This window comes from Coregonus lavaretus, assembly GCF_964263955.1.
Source record: "Coregonus lavaretus genome assembly, chromosome: 22".
NCBI lineage: Eukaryota > Metazoa > Chordata > Actinopteri > Salmoniformes > Salmonidae > Coregonus > Coregonus lavaretus.
Window position 1 is genome coordinate 39,763,223 of NC_140009.1, and position 24,645 is coordinate 39,787,867.

General features: G+C 43.7%; 1 pseudogene across 1 annotated transcript; it reads left to right on the forward strand.

Moving 5' to 3' along the window:
• Nucleotides 1-1,438: 1,438 nt before the first annotated feature.
• LOC311149952 (PR domain zinc finger protein 2-like) lies at nt 1,439-2,496 on the forward strand (annotated as a pseudogene). Its single transcript has one exon. The product of its transcript is annotated as a PR domain zinc finger protein 2-like (transcript).
• The last annotated feature ends 22,149 nt before the right edge of the window (nt 2,497-24,645 follow it).

The following is a 24,645-nucleotide window of genomic DNA, read 5'->3' on the forward strand; positions in this document are numbered from 1 at the left end:
AGAGCAAAGATTAAGTATATTAGGAAATCCTGATGCACTGTTAGTAACAGACTTGGCCATAGTTATTGCTTTGGATATGTCACCTGCTACTGAAAGAGTTGTATTTGGATTAACTTTGCCCTTTGCAGCACTTAATCCAGACCCCTTCCTCTGTAGCTCAGCTGGTAGAGCACGGCGCTTGTAACGCCAAGGTAGTGGGTTCGATCCCCGGGACCACCCATACACAAAAATGTATGCACGCATGACTGTAAGTCGCTTTGAATAAAAGCGTCTGCTAAATGGCATATTATTATTATTATTATTAGTTTCAGTCACCATGCAGTCGATCTCACCATGCACCATAACACGTGCTTCCCCACATTCAGTCCTACCAACTACTCCTTAACTAATTACCTTTTTAGGGACACCAACATGTTCCTCTAGCAGTTCCACAAATCAACCTACCCTTGAAGCATTGACTCCTGAAATATCTCCTAAACCTTTCGCAATCTGCACTGAAAATTCATTGAATTCAGCTGAGTGTGAGTTGAGCGCTGCTTTGCCAGATTGGGTTACTTCTAATTTTGCAAGCCTCCTTGCCATCTCTAAACCCCTTGACCCAACTCTCAATCTACAAGGGCATGTATTTCTCACAGATCACACTATAGGCCTAAATCAAATAGCTCTAAACACTTCCACAGTTGAATCGACCATTGGATTTGAAGTGCCAACATGCTCTCCAGCTTTAACTCTAAATTATTTCCTTATCAACTCCTTTAACATTACTAGCAGTGGTGTAAAGTACTTAACGATTTTTTCTTTTACTTTTGATACTTAAGTATATTTTAGCAATCACATTTACTTTTGATACTTAAGTATATTTAAAACAAAATACTTTTAGACTTTTACTCAAGTAGTATTTTACTGGGTGACTTTCACTTTTACTTGAGTAATTTTCTATTAAGGTATCTTTACTTTTACTCAAGTATGACAATTGGGTACTTTTTCCACCACTGATTACTAGTAATACTGTTTTAAGTGAATGCACAGTCACTCTTGAATCCCCAAATAACCTTGTCCCTACTGCAATTGCTTTTCAAGAATATACTGTTGAAGCTACAGCACCTGCACAAATTGTCATAAATCATGAAGAGCAACAGCAGCTTATGTCCTTGCCTCACCATGAAACCGTTGACCCTACTGTTTTAGTATCTACCATAGAGCAATCCGTTACCCTTTCAACCTTGTCTGCAGTCATATCTGAGTGTCCAACTTTTCTAGAATCCATTTCCTCCCCTGTTTCTGCCATTCTTAAAGAAGAATCTAACCAAAAGGAAGTATGCGCTGACATATCTATCTGCCAATCTGAAACTGTACAGACCTCTGAGGGCACAAGTCAAGTGGAAGAATCCTCAAATGAGACACTGTCCAAGCAACAGGAGACTTCACTAAGGACTTAATGTGCAATGTATGTGATAAGCTTTTTCATTTAATGAAGGAACTGGGTCATCATGTAAGTGAGCATTCTGATGAATGGCCATACAAATGTGACTTCTGTGTAGTGCTCTTTGGGAAGCCCACAGCATTGCTTGAGCACAGGTCAACCCTCCATAGTGATCTATGTTTGCTGTGCATGTACAAATGAATTTGCTTATCTTCGCAACCTGAAACATCATCAGGAGGAGTTGCACTCTGGCAAGGAATGCAAATATACAGAGAAGGAAAATGGCATGCTGCGACCCCAGAACGACAACAGTAAAACTAAATTTAGCACAGAGGCTTCATCCACTGTGCTATGACAGTCTGATAAAGCTGCCATAAAAGATGAGGGAGAATTAGATGATGCTAGAGAAGAACTCTTTACCACAATAAAGATAATGGGTTCCGAGGGAGGCAAGACCAAAGGCCTGAATGTTCGCCTTGGCATCAACCAACACTATCCCAGTCATAACCGGACACCTGCCGGCTCTGTAGAGTCAGCTACCAACTTCACCACCCAGAGCATCCCAGCTATCCGATGTACTAAATGTCTCAAAAGCTTCGATAACATGCCAGAGCTGCACAAATACATTCTTGCTTGTGCAAATGCCAACAACAAAAGACGTCACACGCCCAAGAAGAACCCCATCCCTCTTCGTCACTTTGCAAAAGTTCAAAATGGAGTACTGTCCTCTACTAATTCCACAAATTGCCAAAATGCTCTCTACATGGCGAGTCAAACAAATCGGCCCATACTCAATCAGGAGCCACCTGCCAAGTTAACGCTTAATGCGCTTAACGAATGGAAAAAAACAGCTGGTACCGAGGGCCATTTCACAGAGGAGTAAGTATTCCTCTTTGACAAATAAAGCCTCTTCTCTAGTGGATGAGGAGCAGGAGATCTATGTCTGTCCACATTGCAGTAGAGAATTCACATACCGCCGCAGCCGAACCAAGCACATGGCCTTCTGCCCCAGGAAACCTGCTTCCAAAGAGACCAAGAAAAGAAAAGATGGCGGTATCTCTTAAACCAAGTAAAATAATGGGCACCTTTGCAGAGGAGTTCTTCACTTGAAAGAGATACTGCAAGGATCTGATCATAAACAGAAAAGCAGAGCCCATATTTCTAGTCCAGCAAAGAGGACAGCAAAGGCAAGTGCCCAACCACAGCAAGATGCTGACTGCACTGTCTCTTGTTCGCCCTTTCAACTCCACACAACATCAAGGCAGTAGGATGCAGAATGGTGTCAAATAAATCCCTTTTCACATTACAATAGTGAAATCTCACCAACAGCAACCACACAATAAGGAGGATGAGCACCCCTCCAGTCAGTGTCGAGAAAGGGTGAGTGGACCAGTGACCCACAGTCTGCAGCAGAATGTCATCACAGCTTCGGCAAAGGAAGAACAGATGACCAGTCCGGAGCCACCAATGGAGGTGCAGGTATTCTATGCATGAACCTTACAATTCTCTACCCTTCTCCCAAAGTGTGCAGTTTGTACATTCCCCCTCATGGGTTTAAAAGGAATGGACTGGTGTGAGTATTATGGTGGGGACTCCCTCCAGCCATGCTTGCACCAATCCAATGCTTTTGAATAAATGAGGGGAATTGAACAATTACATACTTGTAATTAATAGGGACTTAATTACAGTTGCACCTTTTCTCAAACAACATGTTTTTATTCTCAGGATCCTTCAGTTTGAGACTCACACAATGGACTGCTTCAGACGGTGGAAAGTTGAGGATCATGATACATTTGTTGAGGCTTAATGGAACCAGCTGTGCACTTTGTGAGATGAACTTTACCTGTGATGGCCACGTGCATCACAGAATAAGTATTCTAATGATTATGTGAAGTAATTACTTCATTTAAAAAGCCCATCCCTATGGGTAACTAGTGGGGTTCATGTACTGCAAGTGGCAATCGTAGGGGAATGCAGTCATTACATTTTGTTTAAATTATTTATGTGTACTGTTGTGACCTTTTATTTTGAACCTAAATGCATGTATCGTTTCAGTTTATTGTAGTACTAGATTGCCCCTTTCTCAGTCTGTCAGATTTAACACCACAATGTTTTTTTGTGCAAATATATATATATATATATATATATACATACATACATACATACATACATACATACATACATACATACATACATACATACATATACAGTGCCTTGCAAAAGTGGCGTTTTTCCTATTTTGTTGCATTACAACCTGTAATTTAAATTGATTTTTATTTGGATTTCATGTATAGGACATACACAAAATAGTCCAAATTGGTGAAGTGAAATTAAAAAAAGTACTTATTAAAAAATATCGACAATATAAATAACAGAAAAGTGGTGCGTGCATATGTATTCACCCCCTTTGCTATGAAGCACCCAAATAAGATCTGGTGCAACCAATTACCTTCAGAAGTCACATAATTAGTTAGATTGCACACAGGTGGACTTTATTTAAGTGTCACATGATCTGTCACATGATCTCAGTATATATACTCCTGTTCTGAAAGGCCCCAGAGTCTGCAACACCACTAAGCAAGGGGCACCACCAAGCAAGCGGCACCAGGAAGACCAAGGAGCTCTCCAAACAGGTCAGGGACAAAGTTGTGGAGAAGTACAGCTCAGGGTTGGGTTATAAAAAAATATCAGAAACGTTGAACATCCCACGGAGCACCATTAAATCCATTATTAAAAAATGGAAAGAATATGGCACCACAACAGACCTGCCAAGAGAGGGCCGCCCACCAAAACTCACGGACCAGGCAAGGAGGGCATTAATCAGAGAGTCAACAAAGATACCAAAGATAACCCTGAAGGAGCTGCAAAGCTCCACAGTGGAGATTGGAGTATCTGTCCATAGGACCTCTTTAAGCCGTACACTCCACAGAGCTGGGCTTTACGGAAGAGTGGCCAGAAAAAAAGCCATTGCTTAAAGAAAAAAACAAGCAAACACGTTTGGTGTTCGCCAAAAGGCATGTGGGAGACTCCCCAAACATATGGAAGAAGGTACTCTGGTCAGATGAGACTAAAATTGAGCTTTTTGGCCATCAAGGAAAACGCTATGTCTGGCGCAAATCCAACACCTCTCATCACCCCGAGAACACCATCCCCACAGTGAAGCATGGTGGTGGCAGCATCATGCTGTGGGGATGTTTTTGATCGGCAGGGACTGGGAAACTGGTCAGAATTGAAGAACTGATGGATGGCGCTAAATACGGGGAAATTCTTGAGGGAAACCTGTTTCAGTCTTCCAGAGATTTGAGACTGGGACGGAGGTTCACCTTCCAGCAGGACAACGACCCTAAGCATACTGCTAAAGCAACACTTGAGTGGTTTAAGGGGAAACATTTAAATGTCTTGGAATGGCCTAGTCAAAGCCTAGACCTCAATCCAATTAAGAATCTGTGGTATGACTTAAAGATAGCTGTACACCAGCGGAACCCATCCAACTTGAAGGAGCTGGAGCAGTTTTGCCTTGAAGAATGGGCAAAAATCCCAGTGGCTAGATGTGCCAAGCTTATGGAGACATACCCCAAGAGACTTGCAGCTCTAATTGCTGCAAAAGGTGGCTCTACAAGTATTGACTTTGGGGGGGTGAATAGTTATGCACGCTCAAGTTTTCTGTTTTTTTGTTTTATTTCTTTTCGTTTGTTTCACAAAATGGTAGGCATGTTGTGTAAATCAAATGATACAAACCCCCCAAAAATCAATTTTAATTCCAGGTTGTAAGGCAACAAAATAGGAAAAATGCCAAGGGGGTGAATACTTATATGTATGTACAGTGGCTTGCGAAAGTATTCCTTGGCATTTTTCCTACATTTAAATATTTCCCATTAAACCACTCGATTGTTGCTTAATATACATCAAAGATCCACCACCATATTTTACAATTGAGATGAGGTATTTTCTGCATATGCATTGTTCTTTCGAGGTCAAACCCACCCTTGGTGTGCGTGGACAAAGAGTTATATTTTCATGTTATCTGACCATAGCACTACCTGAAGTTTGCTAATCCGCATTGGCACTTGGATTGGAACCGGTGCTATAGTCATATGACTTGCAGCCACATTTTGCAATGGCCATCTTAGTGTCCAGAATTGAACCCCTTTGAAAACCTGTGGTTTGAATTTAAGAAGGCAGTCCATAAGTGCAGACGAAGGATATCAAGGATCTGGAAAGATTCTGTATGGAGGAATGGTCTAAGATCCCTCCAAATGTGTTCTCCAATCTCCACCCCAATATTTTTTAAAGGCTCAGTGTCGAGGGGAGGGTGCTGGAGCATTGTTGACAGCTATCTTTTTCAGAATTGTTTTTATTACTTGTTAAACAATCTTATTCTCTGAGCAATTGTATTAGTATAAAATAATATAATTGTAAAAAAAAGAGCGTAGCATACAATATAAATCTGTATTTGTATTATTTATTTTATACAGTCTTTTTGTCCCTATCCATATACACTACATGGTCAAATGTATGTGGACACCTGCTCGTCGAACATCTCGTTCCAAAATCATGGGCATTAATATGGAGTTGGTCCCCCCTTTGCTGCTATAACAGCCTCCACTCTTCTGGGAAGGCTTTCCACTAGATGTTAGAACATTGCTGCGGGGACTTGCTTCCATTCAGCCACAAGAGCATTAGTGAGGTCGGGCACTGATGTTGGGCGATTAGGCTTGGCTCGCAGTCGGCGTTCCAATTCATCCCAAAGGTGTTCGATGGGGTTGAGGTCGGGGCTCTATGGAGGCCAGTCCAGTTCCTCCACACCGATCTCGACAAATTATTTCTGTATGGACTTCGCTTTGTGCACGGGGGCGTTGTCATGCTGAAACAGGAATGGGCCTTCCCCAAACTGTGCCCGACCTCACTAATGCTCTTGTGGTTGAATGGAAGCATTTCCCTGCTGCAATGTTCCAACATCTAGTGCAAAGTATTCCCAGAAGAGTGGAGGCTATTATAGCAGCAAAGGGGGGACCAACTCCATATTAATGCCCGTGATTTTGGAATGAGGTGTTCGACGAGCAGGTGTCCACATACTTTTGTGTTTATGGATAGGGACAAATTGAAATGTTTCTCATAGAAGAACTATAAAAAGTCCATGTTAGCAATTGAATGAGAACACTGGAGATAATGGGGAAATTATCAGACCAAAGTTGAGGACACAACAGTTCACCTGACACAAGACTGAATATTACACTGTTGATTTTATGTGCATTTACTGTACTTTTCACAGTATTTGTCAATAACGAAATCAGAAAATTATTTTCATACATTCAGTAACATAATAAGAATATTCATTGAAATGTTGGAGTAGGTGCAAGATAAGAAAAACGATTCCAAGGGTTTGAGTGAGAGGTCTATTGTCTCCACACACCTGTCCAAACTGTGCACAGTTCCTCAGTCATTTCAATGCACTTTTATGACTCAAGGAAAGAGCCTTCAACTATAAAGGTGCTTTTTTGAGCTCTCCTAGCTTTTTCATTGAGGAACTGAGGAAAGCACACTTGTAGTTTTTAGTTTGGAACACAGCCCTGCGTCCCCACTATCATACAATTACTGTTGTTTACGCAGTCCAAAAACGTTCCATTATAAATCACAACTGGGTCAGGTGGGCATCATTTCAAAGCTTATTCTATTGCCAGAATGGCTAGTTATAAAACAGTTTGTAATTTTGGTCGGCATAGAATGGAGCCATGACTCATGAGTGCATTCAAGTGCATGTTTCACAGCAAATGTTCTTCACAATACGACAAACATAGGCTCATTCTGTTCAGGACAACCCAGGGTATAACACGTCATTATTGTAACTGTGGATCAAACATAACGATCATAAACGTTGATACTGTAAATAACATGAGTTTTCATATATGGAAATGTGAAGTGCACATTTGGACTCACGGGTGTGTGGTATGCTTGTATGACATCAAAGTGGTATTTATTATAATCCTCAATGTCTCATCTTTCAGAACGCATTGACTCCTCTCAATTTACAGCATTTCCCTCACTCAGACAACAACACATTTGCAAAAGTAGCCCAATTAGTGGGAGGGATGGGGGCATCTTCTTGTCACACACGGTGCTAAAGTTTATAATGGTTGTCAGTCAAAACCGATACAGCGCTGGGAAGCGGAGAACCTGAGCTCTGACATCATGTATAGCATGTTAGGGCAGCGCACAATTGGCCCAGCGTCGTCCGGGTTTGGCCGGTGTAGGCCTTCATTGTAAATAAGAATTTGTTCTTAACTGATTTGCCTAGTTTAAATAAATGTTAAATAAAAAATAAAACATTTTTTTTTTTACTCTACAGCCACTGTGTTCCAATTTAGGCGCTTATCAATGACAAAATCTGCCATTTTCAAACTGTATACGGTTGCGAACGAGTGGAATCATGTGCAGTGGTTTGTTCATTATGTTCACCTGCGTCCCCCGGATTTGCCTTTTTAGCAGCACATTCGCCACACAACTCCGCTCTCTCGCGGCACAGGCCGAGGGCCTTAGATGTGAAACGAACTACCCCAGCTTGCAGTCGACTCAAGTAGGCTACTAGAAATGCTGCTGTGTGTTTGTGAGATGCCGGACAAAAGCCCATTTTAAAACCGTCCCGCGACTCCTGCTGTGTTGCCGGCAGAGACTTCTATTGCAGTAACGTTGACGGGGTCTGGCTACTATTACCTAGCCAGCTAAAAGGATGAAGTAAGAAGCTAACGTTAAACGGAGCCTACCTCAGCAGGAGCAAAAAATATGCTACTAAGTTTTCATAATAACTAAGAGAGAGAGAGAGAGAGAGAGAGAGAGGGGTTAGGGTTCGGGGCCTCATGTGGAATGCAGTGTTTGGTTTTCACCAGGCATAATGGGACCCATGTCGTCCAAAAAGTTATGCTTTTGACTCATCTTTCCATAGAACATTCTTCCAAGAGTCTTGATGATCATCCAGGTGTCAGTTGTTTGGATGAGATGGGTCCCATTATGTCTGGCAAAAAAAACAACCACTGCATTCCACAGTAAGAACCTCATACCAATAGTCAAGTATGGTGGTGGTAATGTGATGGTTTGGGGATGCTTTGCTGACTCAGGACCTGGATGAATTGACTTAATAGAAGGAACCATGAATTCTGCTCTCTATCAGAGAATTCTACAGGAGAATTATGTGAGCTGAAGCTGAAATGCAGCTAGGTCATGCAGCAAGACAATGATCCAAAACATACAATAAAGTCTACATGAAAATAGTTAAAAAGCAACAAATTTGAAGTTTAGGAATGGCCTGGTCAAAGTCCAGACCTAATCCCAGTTCATGCTTGAAAACCAACAAATGTTGCTGAGTTAAAGGAGTTCTGCCTGCAAGAGTGGGCCAGAATTCCTCCACAGCGATGCGAGAGACTGATCAACAACTACAGGTAGCATTTGGTTGCAATCATTGCAGCTAAAGGTGGCACAACCAGTTATTGAGTGTAAGTGGGCAATTACTTTTTCACACAGGCGAATTGGGTGTTGCATAATTTAGTTAATTAAATAAATAAAATAAGTATACATTTTTTTTGTTATTTGTAAACTCAGGTTCCCTTTATCAAAAATTTGGTTTTAGTTGAAGATCTGATAACATTCAGTATCAAAAACATGCACAAATAGAGAAAATCAGAAAGGGAGCAACTACTTTTTCATGGCACTGTACACCTTCAGGGTGGAGAATGAACGACCCTGCTCGAAAAGCCCCTGTAAGAACATTAAAATGTCCACCAGAGAGCTCTGAAAAGGAACAATTCCTTTATTTTGGCACCAAAGCTCAAACGCCCACCACTTATATCCATACTACCCTCTTGTGGAGGGTGCCCTTGCAGAATGTATAGTAGCAATAATGTTCAGAAGTAAACCCCTTGCCATCAGATTGGACCTTTCAGGGGCCAAGCCCACAGATTCCAAATCTCTGGCCACGGGTGCAGGACCGGCCCATGCGCCTGGAACAACAGGTCCCTGCACAACGGGAGTTGCCACGGATACCTACCTAAAAGGCGAATGATCTCCGCGATCCAAGGTCGTTTGCTCCAACGGGGAGCCATCCTGAAGCACCCTCTCCAGTGTGGGCTGAATCAGGCCCGCCTAGTGGAGGGTCTGAGACCACCGGTGCACGAGAGCATCCATTCCCAACTGAGCACTAAGGTCCCTTATCAAGAAAAACAGCTGACAATGCGCGTTTTCTCGCGATGAGTAAAACTCTACGTCAGCCCTGCTGAACATTTCCCATATCTGGGAGACCACCCAGGGGTGCAGCCTCCACCCCCACCGGATAGCAGATCCTCACCCGTGTTGAGGCGCCCGGGGAGATACGTCGCCTGAACATGGGAAACCAGCAGGCAGGTGTGTAACACCAGCCGATCGTGCAATATCCTGAGCCCCAGACACCGCATAGGTGCCAAACCCGCCTCCACAACTTTGGTGAAAGTGCGAGGTGAGGGAAAGCCCGAAAGGGATGACCAGAAACTCGTAGGCTACAGCCTCGAAATGGAACCTCCTAAACTTTCTGTGAGGGGGATATTTGGCCACATGAATGTACGCCACCTTTATCATTGTTTATCATTTTAATCAGCTCACATTCATGACTATTCACATGTACATATCCATTTTACATGCTATGGGACCCCCAAAAGGTCCCAGGAAAACAGTGAATTTCTCATTTGGGTCTCAGGCTGAGAAAGTTTAAGAACCCCTGCAAAAAATAAATGAGCAAAGCATATAAATGTATCTATTAGTTTATTTATTTCTGTATTTCTTCCTCCTATTGTGATAATGAGGGGGTGTCAATCAAACGTCTGTTGGTGGGATCTAACAGACCTTTCGTTGATCAATTTGCCTGGCTCTGATTGTCCAAAAACTACAGACACTTGAGAGATTTACAACCGGTAGATAGCTACTGTAGCCCAGTTCTTATGGCAAGTAGCTAGTAAGGCTGCAATCAGGCGAGCAGTAGCCAGAGACTCGGAAGTGCTGGCTAACGCTGCTGTAAACGCTGCCTCTCCAGATTACCTGCTTTTCCGTGTGGAGGCATGCATCAAAAACTTGGGTCAGCTAGCTGCTACAATGGACCCAGAGGTGGACCCGTTAGTTCTCAACAATTTGGAGGAAGTTGCCCAACGACTTCACCAGAGTTCATGTGATAACAGAGATGGAGCAGAGGTTGGATGTCCCTCGCATCTAGTTCTCAGCAGCATGATTGAGGCTTACTTATTATCAGGTTTAACTGCTGTGGAAATAGCAAGGTTGTTTGGATTTGGCGAGAGGACTATTCGTCGAAGGATGGCGCAGAATGGAATACGGTAGTCCTAGCTATTTACCTTGAATAATGTTTTCCATCCAAGCACAAAACCTAGATGTTACACATTATTTGATAAGTCGATCATCCTTGGGAAATTATACGTCTGTTGTCACGGTTTCGGCCGAGGCTGCTCCTTCTCCTTGTTCGGGCAGGCTTCGGCGGTCGTCGTCTCCGGAGTACTAGCTGCCACCGTTCTATGTTTCTATGTTTGATTAGTTTTGTCTGATTGTTACACCTGTTCATTGTTAAGTGTTCATTATGCGCCCTATTTAGTTCTCTTGTGTTTGGTCAGGTGTTGTGTGTAATTATTCGATGTCACGTGTAGTTGTTGGTTCGCTGTTCTGTGCTCTCTGTATTTCGTTTTGTTTGAGAGAGTCCTGCACGTTGTGCGCATTTACTTTGGTTCTTACCAGTGTGCGTATGTTTCGCCTGTGGCCTGTTGCCGTGTTTGGCTTGTATTTTCGGACTTCACTAAAGACATCTGTTTCGAATCTCTGTGTGTCCTGCGTGTGATTCCACGTTACCTCTACACTCAACCCTGACATCTGTCTTCTAGCCATATGCGTATGAGATTGGCCATGCAGTGCTACTTATGAGTGAGATTGGCCATGCAGTGCTTTTAAGTGAAATTACTCTCTGGACCTTCCCTCACTGTAACTCAGCATCCACACCTCCTCACAATCCGCACTCACTCATCTTGATAGTCTAGATAGTCTAGATACTCTACCTAATGTTTTAAACCAAGCCTACTTTTTGTTCTTTCAGAGTTTCAGAGCATTTTTCACACATAGTTTTGAGCTATAGCTCGAATCAGTGTTCAACTATTTGTTACATTGTATTGTTTTCATTTGGTCCGGTTGGTTTCACATTGCCAAATGTCAAACAAACTAAAATTCCTAAACAAAACCACGTGAGTAGTTTATCTAGGATTTCTTCTGTCAAAGATCATTGAAGATCTCTTGCACATATGAACATAATTAGATGCACTGATGCTGCAGACAAATGTCTGATGTGCAATGACATACATCCTCAAAAGTACAATCTATTCACATTGTGGTCAGTGAAGATTATGTTAGCAATTTAGTCCTGCCTGTGATCAATTAACAGGTATTAATCCTACATGATTCCCTGTTACCAGCATGTGAATAGATCACTTTATCCCACAAAGATCTAGCTTTGATTTGATGTCTTATTCATTTGATGACTTATTGATCTAATTGCCTATTATTTATTGAACCTTTTGAATGATTAATTATCTTTTGAACTTGGCCACCCCAACACAAGGAAACAAATACACCGTCAGCCCATACCGCCACTGCCAGCACAGACCCCACCCCTTCCCCTCCCCAACACAAGGCCTGACATGGGAGTCGTGATTTATTATCACAGATGTCAAATCTATGATTAGGGGCTGATTTCTATAGAAGAGTATGTGTACTTACAGGAAGATTATGTTACACATATTAACATACAGTGCATTCGGAAAGTATTCAGACCCCTTCCAGATTTTGTTACGTTACGGCCTTACTCTAAAATTGATTAAATTACATTTTTGCCTCATCAATCTACACACAACACCCCATAATGACAAAGTGAAAACAGGTTTTTAGAATGTTTGCAAATTTATAAAAAGTAAGAAAACTGAAATACCTTAACATTAGTATTCAGACCCTTTTCTATTAGATTCTAAATGGAGCTCAGGTGCATATTGTTTCCATTGATCATCCTTCAGATGTTTCTACAACTTGATAGGAGTCCACCTGTGGAAAATGCAATTAATTGGACAACGATTTGGAAAGTACATACCTGTCTATATAATGTTCCACAGAGCAAAGACCAAGCCTTGAGGTCGAAGGAATTGTCCGTAGAGCTCTGAGACAGGATTGTGTTGAGGCACAGATCTGGGGAAGGGTACAACAAAATTCTGCAGCATTGAAGTTCCCCAAGAACACAGTGGCCTCCATCATTCTTAAATGGAAGAAGATTGGAACCACCAAGACTCTTCCTAGAGCTGGCCGCCCGGCCAAACTGAGCAATCAGGGAGAAGGGACTTGGTCAGGGAGGTGACCAAGAACCCGATGTTCACTCTGACAGAGCTTCAGAGTTGGTTCTTCAGAACAAGTAATAATAGTTATGATTTAGTCAAACCAACTGCCATATTTATCTTAACTCATTGAGCAGGTTGAAGCTTAAAGAAGGATGCGCTTGCACATCCAGTACATGTGTGAGATGGGGTGCATTAAACATGTTAGTCTATGAGGAGCTCTCTGTCTTAAGATAGTTTAAGCCATGATGTTGCTGCCCCTGTATGTCCTTGTGACTGTGTGTGCGTTCATGACTGTGTCGTGACGTGACGTACATTAATTTGATGACTGTTATTTATCGAATCAACTAACGATGTTTAATTGTCACTCGATTAAATTAATCATGTAACAATTAACTCATTAGGAATTTGGGGCACCACGGAATAAGTTGTTTAACGAGTTATCATCTCCCGAATTAAACTCTTAGAAGATATATATGTTATATATCGATAACAGTCACTTATTAAATAATGACCTCTTATCAGTCTCATTCTGAATGTCGCATAATCCTTCAAGCTGCAAGAATCCTAACCTTATCGATGAATCAGCAATACACAAATTGGCTTAATTATTTATATACTAACTAATTAAATAATGTGTGCTGCTCCCAGCCTGTTTTATATGTTGTGTGTGTTGTGGGGCTGGGTACTGTGACAGCAAAAATGACCAATAAATATTTTATTGTGTAGTATACAAGTACATGTCAAGCTCTCTCTGCTACAGATTGTGGGCATGCAATCTCTCTTACTCTCCTCAATATCTCACCCCTCCCCTTCCCCTCCTCCTCCCCCTGTCACTGTGTGTAGGTCTCAGAAGCTGGAGCAGGTCAAGGGCCTTCTGCTGAGTGAGATCAACAACTTGGAGGAGGACGACACCACTCTGAAGAACATGTAGAAGGAACTGACCATAGGGTTACTTACATTACATTGACATTGTAGTAATTTAGCACAGGGGTTCTCAAACTGTTTGGGTCTGGACACTTATTTTGTGATAGCAAATTCAGCAGGGACCCCCTCATAATCAGAACACAACTCGAGAGCGATAAAAATTGTCTACAAGGAGTTTTACTATGACGTCTACAGTGCATGGCTGGATGAACCAAGTCTCGGGCCCAGGAAAATCATATTTAAAAGACCCGCCTCTTGGCATCGGAGAGAACATTTGGTCATTTTCAAGCTAATTTCATGCAATTCTACACATTGTGTCATGGGGCAGAGATTATTTTTTATGTTGCAGCTTTAAAACTAATATCCTGCAATTCTACACATTTTGCCATGAAGCAGAGAGAAAACGTTGCAATTTTAAAGCTTAAATTACAGCGCATTTATGTAAAAATTAAATGTACAATTGGGGGAGTACTTTTAATACCAATATCAAATCAAATCAAATCAAATTGTATATGCCACATGCGCCGAATACAACAGGTGTAGACATTACAGTGAAATGCTTACTTACAAGCCCTTAACCAACAATGCAATTTTTTAATATATATATTTTTTAAGTGTTAGGTAAAAACAATAAAAGCAAACAACTAAAGAGCAGCAGTAAAATAAAATAACAGTAGGGAGGCTATATATAGGGGGGTACCGGTGCAGAGTCAATGTGTGGGGGCACCGGCTAGTCGAGGTAATTGAGGTAATATGTACATGTAGGTAGAGTTAAAGTGACTATGCATAAATAATAGACAGAGTAGCAGCAGCGTAAAAGAGGGGGGTGGGGGTCGGGGGGGGCAGTGCAAATAGTCCGGGTAGCAATGATTAGCTGTTCAGGAGTTTTATGGCTTGGGGGTAGAAGCTGTTGAGAAGCTTTTTGGACCTAGACTTGGCGCTCCGGTACCGCTTGCCGTGCGGTAGCAGAGAGAACAGTCTAGGGTGGCTGGAGTCTGACAATTTTGAGGGCCTTCCTCTGACACCGCCTGGTATAGAGGTCCTGGATGGAAGGAAACTTGGCCCCAGTGGGCCGTACGCACTACCCTCTGTAGTGCCTTTAGTCCCAAGATCCTTAGCTTAGTGCTGAGCTTTGAGGGCACTACGGTGTTGAACGCTGAACTGTAGTCAATGAACAGCATTCTCACGTAGGTGTTCCTCTTGTCCAGGTGGGAAAGGGCAGTGTGGAGTGCAATAGAGATTGCATCATCTGTGGATCTGTTGGGGCGGTATGCAAATTGGAGTGGGTCTAGGGTTTCTGGGATAATGGTGTTGATGTGAGCCATGACCAGCCTTTCAAAACACTTCATGGCTACAGACGTGAGTGCTACGGGTCGGTAGTCATTTAGGCAGGTTATCTTAGTGTCCTTGGGCACAGGGACTATGGTGGTTTGCTTGAAACATGTTGGTATTACAGACTCAGTCAGGGACATGTTGAAAATGTCAGTGAAGACACTTGCCAGTTGGTCAGCACATGCTCGGAGTACATGTCCTGGTAATCCGTCGGCTACGGAGCGCATGATCACATTGTCATCCGGAACTGCTGGTGCTCTCATGCATCAGTGTTGCTTGCCTCGAAGCGAGCATTGAAGTGATTTAGCTCGTCTGGTAGGCTTGTGTCACTGGGCAACTTGCGGCTGTGCTTCCTTTTGTAGTCTGTAATAGTTTTCAAGCCCCGTCTCATCCGACGAGTGTCAGAGCCGGTGTAGTAAGATTCAATCTTAGTCCGGTATTGACTCTTTGCCTGTTTGATGGTTCGTCGGAGGGCATAGGGAGGGCATAGGGGGTATACAGAAGATAGCCCTATTTGGTAAAATACCAAGTCCATATTATGGCAACAACAGCTCAAATAAGTAATGAGAAACGACAGTCCATCATTCCTTTAAGTCATGGACAGTCAATACGGACAATTTCAAGAACTTTGAAAGTTTCTTCAAGTGCAGTCGCAAAAACCATCAAGCACTATGATGAAACTGGCTCTCATGAGGACCGCCACATGAATGGAAGACCCAGAGTTACCTCTGCTGCAGAGGATAAGTTCATTAGTGTTACCAGCCTCAGAAATTGCAGCCCAAATAAATGCTTCAAAGAGTTCAAGTATCAGACACATCTCAACATCAACTGTTCAGAGGAGACTGTGTGAATCAGGCCTTCATGGTCAAATTGCTGCAACGAAACCACTACTAAAGGACACCAATAAGAAGATGAGACCTGCTTGGGCAAAGAACCACAAGCAATGGACATTAGACCGGTGTAAATTTGTCCTTTGGTCTGGAGTCCAAATTGGAGATTTTTGGTTCCAACCGCCGTGTCTTTGTGACGCGGTGTGGGTGAACGGATGATCTCTGCATGTGTATTTCCCACCGTAAAGCATGGAGGAGGAGGTGTTATGGTGTGGGGGTGCTTTGCTGGTGACACTGTCTGTGATATATTTAGAATTCAAGGCACACTTAACCAGCATGGCTACCACAGAATTCTGCAGCGATACGCCATCCCATCTGGTTTGGGCTTAGTGGGACTATCATTTGTTTTCCAACAGGACAATGACCCAACACACCTCCAGGCTTGTGTGTTTGACCAAGAAGGAGAGTGATGGAGTGCTGCATCAGATGACCTGGCCTCCACAATCCCTCGACCTCAACCCAATTGAGATGGTTTGGGATGTGTCGGACTGCAGATTGAAGGAAAAGCAGCCAACAAGTGCTCAGCATATGTGGGAACTCCTTCAAAACTGTTGGAAAAGCATTCCAGGTGAAGCTGGTTGAGAGAATGCCAAGAGTGTGCAAATACATTTTGATTTGTTTAACACTTTCTTGGTTACTAAATGATTCCATATGTGTTATTCCATAGTTTTGATGTCTTCACTATTATTCTACAATGTAGAAAATAGTACAAAGAAAGAAAAACCCTTGAATGAGTAGGTGTGTTCAAACTTTTGACTGGTACTGTATGTCCGGTTCTTTACCTGGATCTCCACTGATCTAACACGACTGTCGGTCCCAGGCATGGTCTTGGTGATATGGCCCATCTGCCAGGAGGCTCGAGGCAGTTGACGGTCCACTATCATTACTACTTGGCCAATGTCCAGGCTGGCCGTTTCTCTCCGCCATTTCCCTCTGTGCTGTAGGCTTGGTAGGTAATCCCGACTATATCAGGGCCGAGAAATGGTTAGCCAAGATCTTGCTGTGCCGCCACCAGCTTCTGCCAATGAGGTTGGTATCAGCATACTAGGCTTAAGGAAGTGAGGCGCCTCGGCACCCCTTCAAGAGCAGATTCGGTGTGACCGGATCTGGGTCAGCGATATCCCAAGGGTTTGGAGTTCAGTATCCTTTCCACCTCTATCAGGATGGTCCGCAGTGATAGTTTGGTCACCCATGATGACTCGTAATGCCGTCTTCACCGATTTGATCTCTCGCTCCCATGTTCCTTCAAAATGAGGAGCTCCTGGAGGGTTGAATTTGAAGGAGATTTGTTGGTCCATCGGTTGATACTGGAGGGTTGGTTCCATTGCTTGGAAGGCTTCCTCCAACCTGGCTTCTCCTGCCTTGAAGTTTGTGCCTCTGTCAGCTAGGATCTCGTAGGGTTTCCCCCGTCATGAGATAAACCGCCATAGGGCCATGAGGAAGGTTTCAGCATCCAGTAGGTCCAGGTGGACACATCTAGTTGTCAAGCACTTGAACAGAATGCCCCAGCGCTTCTCCACTAGACGACCTAGCTTGATCATAAAAGGCCCAAAGCAATCTACTCCTGTTGACCAGAAGGGGAGTTTGAGGAGGCGCAAGCGAGCAGGGGGTAAATCTGCCATTTTGATCACCGTTGCTCCGGCCCGCCATCTCTGACATTCCATGTAGGCGTATTGGTGCTTGCGAATGGCTCCTCGTCCTCCAAGTATCCAATACTTCTGCCTCATCTTCCCATAGACTCTCTCTGGCCCTGGGTGGAGAAGCTTCTCATCATAATTATTGATGAGGAGACTGGTGAGAGGGTGTCTGGAGTCGAGGATAATTGGATTGATAGCATCGGGATCCAAGACTTCTGCTTGATGCAGCCTCCCTCCGACTCTGATCATTCCGAGTATCTGGTCGTACTCTGGGGAAAGAGAAGACGGCTGTCCTTAGCCACTTCCTTACCGGCTTTTAGCTCCTCAGGGAAGCTGACTGCTTGTGCATGCTGTAGGAGGAGTGTCTCTGCAGTGAGAGAGGTGGGTATGGAAGCCACTCCATCTGAGGTCTGGTTGGTGGCGGCAATCAGATCCTGCAGTGTTTGGGATTGTCCTGTGTCAGGGAGAGCTGTTGTTGGCTCCGTAGAGATGTTGTAGCATTGGGCGGACTTCCTCAACTCATGAGCTTCAGTTGGTTGCAGAGGGGCTGCAGGCATGGGGGCTGTCGGCCACTTGTTCTCCGGTTGGGACAAGAATGGTGGTCCCAAGCTCCAGCAATGGGGTTGAGCCAGTTCCTGGAGAGTTTTACCACGAGTGATTTCATCAGCAGGATTGTGCCATAGTTCACTGCTACTTGGCCTGGCTTGTGGCAGGAGGTTCTGGACAACCTCTGCTGTGTTGCTGGTTCACTGGTTGGCTTGTGGCAGGAGGTTCTGGACAACCTCTGCTGTGTTGCTGGTTCACTGGTTCTCGTTCCCGTCTTCTCCTTCAACGGATTGGAGCATTGAGGTCAGGGATTGGACAGCAAGGGAGAACTCTTGGAAGGCAGCATGGTCTCCTGTTTTGATTGGAGGCACGTTCAGGATGTTGTTCAGTTCATTCTGGACTAGCTGGCGTGGCTCACCATATCTCGCTTTCAGGGCCTGGAGAGCAGCAGTGTACAGTCGTAGTCAAAAGTTTTGAGAATGACACAAATACTAATTTTCACAAAGTCTGCTGCCTCAGTTTTGATGATGGCAATTTGCATATACTCCAGAATGTCATGAAGAGTGATCAGATTAATTGCAATTAATTGCAAAGTCCCTCTTTGCCATGACAATGAACTTAATCCCCCAAAAACATTTCCACTGCATTTCAGCCCTGCCACAAAAGGACCAGCTGACATAATGTCAGTGATTCTCTCATTAACACAGGTGAGAGTGTTGACGATGACAAGGATGGAGATCACTCTGTCATGCTGATTGAGTTAGAATAACAGACTGGAAGTTTTAAAAGGAGGGTGGTGCTTGAAATCATTGTTCTTTCTCTGTTAACCATGGTTACCTGCAAGGAAACACGTGCCATCATCATTGCTTTGCACAAAAAGGGCTTCACAGGCAAGGATATTGCTGCTAGTAAGATTGCACCTAAATCAACCATTTATCGGATCATCAAGAACTTCAAGGAGAGAGGTTCAATTGTTGTGAAGAAGGCGTCAGGGCGCCCAAGAAAGTCCAGCAAGTGTCAGGACCGTCTCCTAAAGTTGATTCAGCTGCAGGATCGGGGCACCACCAGTGCAGAGCTTGCTCAGGAATGGCAGCAGGCAGGTGTGAGTGCATCTGCACGCAGTGAGGCAAAGACTTTTGGAGGATGGCCTGGTATCAAGAAGGGCAGCAAAGAAGCCACTTCTCTCCAGGAAAAACATCAGGGACAGACTGATATTCTGCAAAAGGTACAGGGATTGGACTGCTGAGGACTGGGGTAAAGTCATTTTCTCTGATGAATCCCCTTTCCGATTGTTTGGGGCATCCGGAAAACACCTTGTCCAGAGAAGACAAGGTGAGCGCTACCATCAGTCCTGTGTCATGCCAACAGTAAAGCATCCTGAGACCATTCATGTGTGGGGTTGCTTCTCAGCCAAGGGAGTGGGCTCACTCACAATCTTGCCTAAGAACACAGCCATGAATAAAGAATGGTACCAACACATCCTCCGAGAGCAACTTCTCCCAACCATCCAAGAACAGTTTGGTGACGACCAATGCCTTTTCCAGCATGATGGAGCACCTTGCCATAAGGCAAAAGTGATAACTAAGTGGCTCGGGGAACAAAACATCGACATTTTGGGTCCATGGCCAGGAAACTCCCCAGACCTTAATCCCATTGAGAACTTGTGGTCGATCCTCAAGAGGCGGGTGGACAAACAAAACCCCACAAATTCTGACAAACTCCAAGCATTAATTATGCATGAATGGGATGCCATCAATCAGGATGTGGCCCAGAAGTTAATTGACAGCATGCCAGGGCGGATTGCAGAGGTCTTGAAAAAGAAGGGTCAACACTGCAAATATTGACTCTTTGCATAAAATGAATGTAATTGTCAATAAAAGCCTTTGACACTTATGGAATGCTTGTAATTATACTTCAGTATACCATAGTAACATCTGATAAAAATATCTCATAACACTGAAGCAGCAAACTTTGTGAAGACCAATACTTGTGTCATTCTCAAAACTTTTGACCACGACTGTATGGTGTTGCGGAGTGCATATAGGATTTGGCCAGCATGTATGCACTGGGGAACCGCAAGTGATCCATCAGTACTTGATGTTTGTAGCATTGATGACTGTGAATACCCAGTAGGCTGTCCAATGCCATTTCCAAGAGGATGAAATCACTCTTCTTTCCGCTCTCAAAGTATGGCAGTTTGGGTCTGGGAATTCCATAGGCTGAAGCTACAAGCAGTTCCATGATGTTGGCTCCCTCTTCTGGTTGCGTGAAGGATAAAACTGGCACTGCTGATTTGCTCACTGTGGCCTCGTTGGGCTTATCCCCTACTTTCCCAGACCCTCCATTGGTGTCAGCCTGAAATGAGTGAGAGCTCTCCCACCTGATGGTTGATGACTGGCCTGGCCCAGGCCCTGCACGAAAGGAATGATTTGCTGTTGTTGGTAATTGGTGGAAATGTTAAGGAGAGGTGCTTTGGCTAGATGGGGGGGGAATGCTAACTTGCGTCGCTGGCATAGAGGGTGTTGGCGGAGCGGCATGTCCCCCGTGGTCCGTGCTGGCTGTTGACCTCGGCGCCTCCGGGGACTCTTTGCCATGCTGTACCAGAGGAGCAGATTGGGAAAGAGAGGCAGACAGGTCAGGTCCATGTGGAGTGGTGGTCAGGTCAACTCCCTGTCGTTCCTCTCCAGGAAGGATGAAACTATCCATGCCACCTCCAATTACCTTCTTGCTTGACGTCGCTGCCGCTGCTGTGCCATGACTTTGGCAATTCATTCCCGTTCCTGTAGAGCTCTATAGGTGACATCGTTCATCAGCCTGTCGTTCCTCCTCAATCTGACGCTCAATTTCCTCCAACGCTAGTAGTTTCATCCTCTCTCGTAGGACAGCAGTCTGTGAATCACTGAGGGCTAGTGAATGGCGGCTGCCACGGCCACTTCCAAAGGGGTATCCATTGGTCGAACTCTCACTCCGTCTAGAGTCACTCCGTCCAGAGTGCCTCGACAATTTCCCATGACTTGAGGGGTGAGCGGAGCCCGCCTTGGAGAGCTGGTCGACCTGTGCTGTGGGAGTTACCTCTTTCATGGGTTCTTCCAGTAGACCACCCTCCTGTTCCAAAGCAGTTTCCGGTCCTTGGCTCGGACAGGATGGTTGATGGCTGATACGTACAGTTGATCCATCACTGCTTTGAGCCTTAGTGGGCTTGCCCTTTGGTGGGGGAAACTCCACTACATAATCCTTAAGATAACCAGGTGGTTGTCTGCTTGTTTGTTGTCTGGTTCTCCTGGTGCTGCTGGTGGTTGAGGATGAAGCCTTCTTCTGTGCTTTAGGCCTAACTCCTTTTATTCTTTCCAGGACTTTTCCCTCATCTTTAGCCTCAGCTGCTATTTCCTCATCTCTCCTTCCTTCCAGTGGAAATTCTTCCTTCTCCTCCTCCATTTCCTTTTCAACTGTCTTTGGTTCAGTCAACATCTGCCTCGAAGGACCATTGAAAGATTATTGGAATCTGTGTGTGTAGCCGGACAGGTAGGATGACTGACAATAGTGAAGGTGAACAGGAAACAGAATAACATGTATCAAATCAAATTCGTAATCACAAAAGTCTAATCATAACAACAATCGTTCTCATTATTAACATAATTAAGTAATTCAGCAATTCAGTTCAATATGAATTCAATATGAAGCATGATTGAGTCATTTAGGATCACAACTGTTCATCATAATCATGATAATGCAAATAAATCGATCAGATATCAATTATTCAATCTATAATCTCAATCAGTTTTATCTCAGGATTATCAATTTAGCAAATAATAATTACGTTTCATATTTCCAGTTTTGTCTTCATATGTACATGTCATTTTGTTACATTTTAACCACATATAAATGGCATAATTGTCCTGTGATGATCTGTAGGGCCGTGATCATTCTCCATTGATATAACACATTAGGTTTGAGGCGTGCGCTCCAAGCCGCACTCCGCAGTATTTACTATAAACAATAACTGATGGCCCGCTCTTCTGAGCACAACAGATAGTTCAGATGAAAGATAACCGATTCGGTGGACTTACGTTGATTCGTGGACGCACAGGATGTCTGGATTAGACAGAGTTGGGGGAAAGAAAGCAGCGAGGTCGGCCGGTGGCGATTTCCTCCTTTTAATGAGTTGAGATCTGTCAGACATTTCCAGCTGACCTAATTAAAGCGCTCTGGCCCAGCTGCGCAAGTGGCCATGAATTAAAGGGCGATTCCACCAACTCCATTGGCCTTTTCCACAAAAGGTCTTGGGCTGTTTTCATTGGTTCAGGCTAGGTCCCTTAGTTCCAGAAGGGAAATCTTAACGCTACAGCATAGGATGACATTCTAGACGATTCTGTGCTTCCAACTTTGTGGCAACAGTTTGGGGAAGGCCCTTTCCTGTTTCAGGCCCTTTCCTGTTTCAAGTCCCCGCAGCAATGTTCCAACATCTAGTGGAAAGCCTTCCCAGAAAAGTGGAGGCTGTTATAACATGACCAACTCCATATTAATGCCCATGATTTTGGAATGAGATGTTTGATCATCAGGTGTCTACATACTTTTGGTCATGTAGTGTATATAGATTGAGATATGGTCGCGGACCCCCTACAGTACCTTCGCAGACCCTGTGAACCCCACTTTGAGAACCCCTGCATTAGCAGACGCTCTCAACTGGTCGTATGTATGCACTGTAAACAATGACCAGGGCCCATATAATATGTATCTGCATTCCTTTAAAAGGGTAAACCAACCTAGCCCAACAGATTCAACATAGTTGAACTCAAACATAAACTCTATTTAATAGTAAGATACCTCCCTGACAATGCAATATTCCAAATAACAAAACACTTTCAGGTTTGGTTTGTCTATGGGAAGTCCTCCCGGGCTTTAGTTGACTGTATGTTGATTGAATCACCGTTATCAATTCGCCTCTCTCTCCTTAGACATACTGGAGGAAGTAGTCTCGGGTTTTCACGCTCATACCAGCAGAAAGAGACCAGAAGGTGAGAGAGACTGTGTGCCTGTGCGTGTGTGTTTGTGCATTTTTCTGCCATATTCGGGGAGTGTGAAAAATCCCAGGTGGGAAAATGTTGTTCCACCCGCTCAAACGGTCACACTGCAAAGATTGCAATTTAGCCTCTAGTCATCCACGGCTCCATTTCAAAAGGACCACATAACACATTGCCCAATTTATAACTTGGAGGAAATTAACTGTGACCAAAAATATATGTATATATATCTGTTGTCAACTGATAGTTATTTGTTTCTTCAGGATGTGGTCATAGCATGCCTATTCACATGACTGTTTAGAACAAAAGGACAGTATCTCAAACTGTTCTCAAACTGGGGTCTAAGTTCTTAGAAAGTGTGCTTATTAAATCTATCAGTGTTGGGGTCTATTCGAATTGAGGTCAGTCAAATTGGAATTGAGTAATCCCCCCAAAAATAACATATTTTTAATGACTTCTCATTCAACTGTAAAGGTGAAGCTATTATATTGATATATTTCTAATCAACCAAGTCTTGCAACCCTAGGCCTATATGTATTGTTTATCAGCCATGACAAAAATGTCATAACACATGGCCTCTTATGTATTATTGCTTGAATCCTGGGCTGAATTTCAACAATAGCTGTTGATGACTTCCCAAATGCTACAGTTGAAGTCAGACGTTTACATACATTTAGGTTGGAGTCATTAAAACTTGTTTTTCAACCACTCCACACATTTCTTGTTAACAAACTATAGTTTTGGCAAGTCGGTTAGGTCATCTACTTTGTGCATGACACAAGTAATTTTTCCAACAATTGTTTACAGACAGATTATTTAACTTATAATTCACTGTATCACAATTCCAGTGGGTCAGAAGTTTACATACACTAAATTGACTGTGCCTTTAAACAGCTTGGAAAATTCCACAAAATGATGTCATGGCTTTAGAAGCTTCTGATAGGCTAATTGACATCATTTGAGTCAATTGGAGGTGTACCTATGGATGCATTTCAAGGCCTACCTTCGAACTCAGTGCCTGTTTGCTTGACATCATGGGAAAATCAAAAGAAATCAGCCAAGACCTCAGAAAAACAATGGTAGACCTCCACAAGTCTGGTTCATCCTTGGGAGCAATTTCCAAGCACCTGAAGGTACCACGTTCATCTGTACAAACAATAGTACGTAAGTATAAACACCATGGGACCACGCAGCCGTCATACCTCTCATCCTAGAGATGAACGTACTTTGGTGCAAAAAGTGCAAATCAATCCCAGAACAACAGCAAAGGACCTTGTGAAGATGCTGGAGGAAACAGGTACAAAAGTATCTATATTCACAGTAAAACGAGTCCTATATCGACATAACCTGAAAGGCCGCTCAGCAAGGAAGAAGCCACTGCTCCAAAACCGCCATAAAAAAGCCAGACTACGGTTTGCAACTGCACATGGGGACAAAGATCGTACTTTTTGGAGAAATGTCCTCTGGTCTTATGAAACA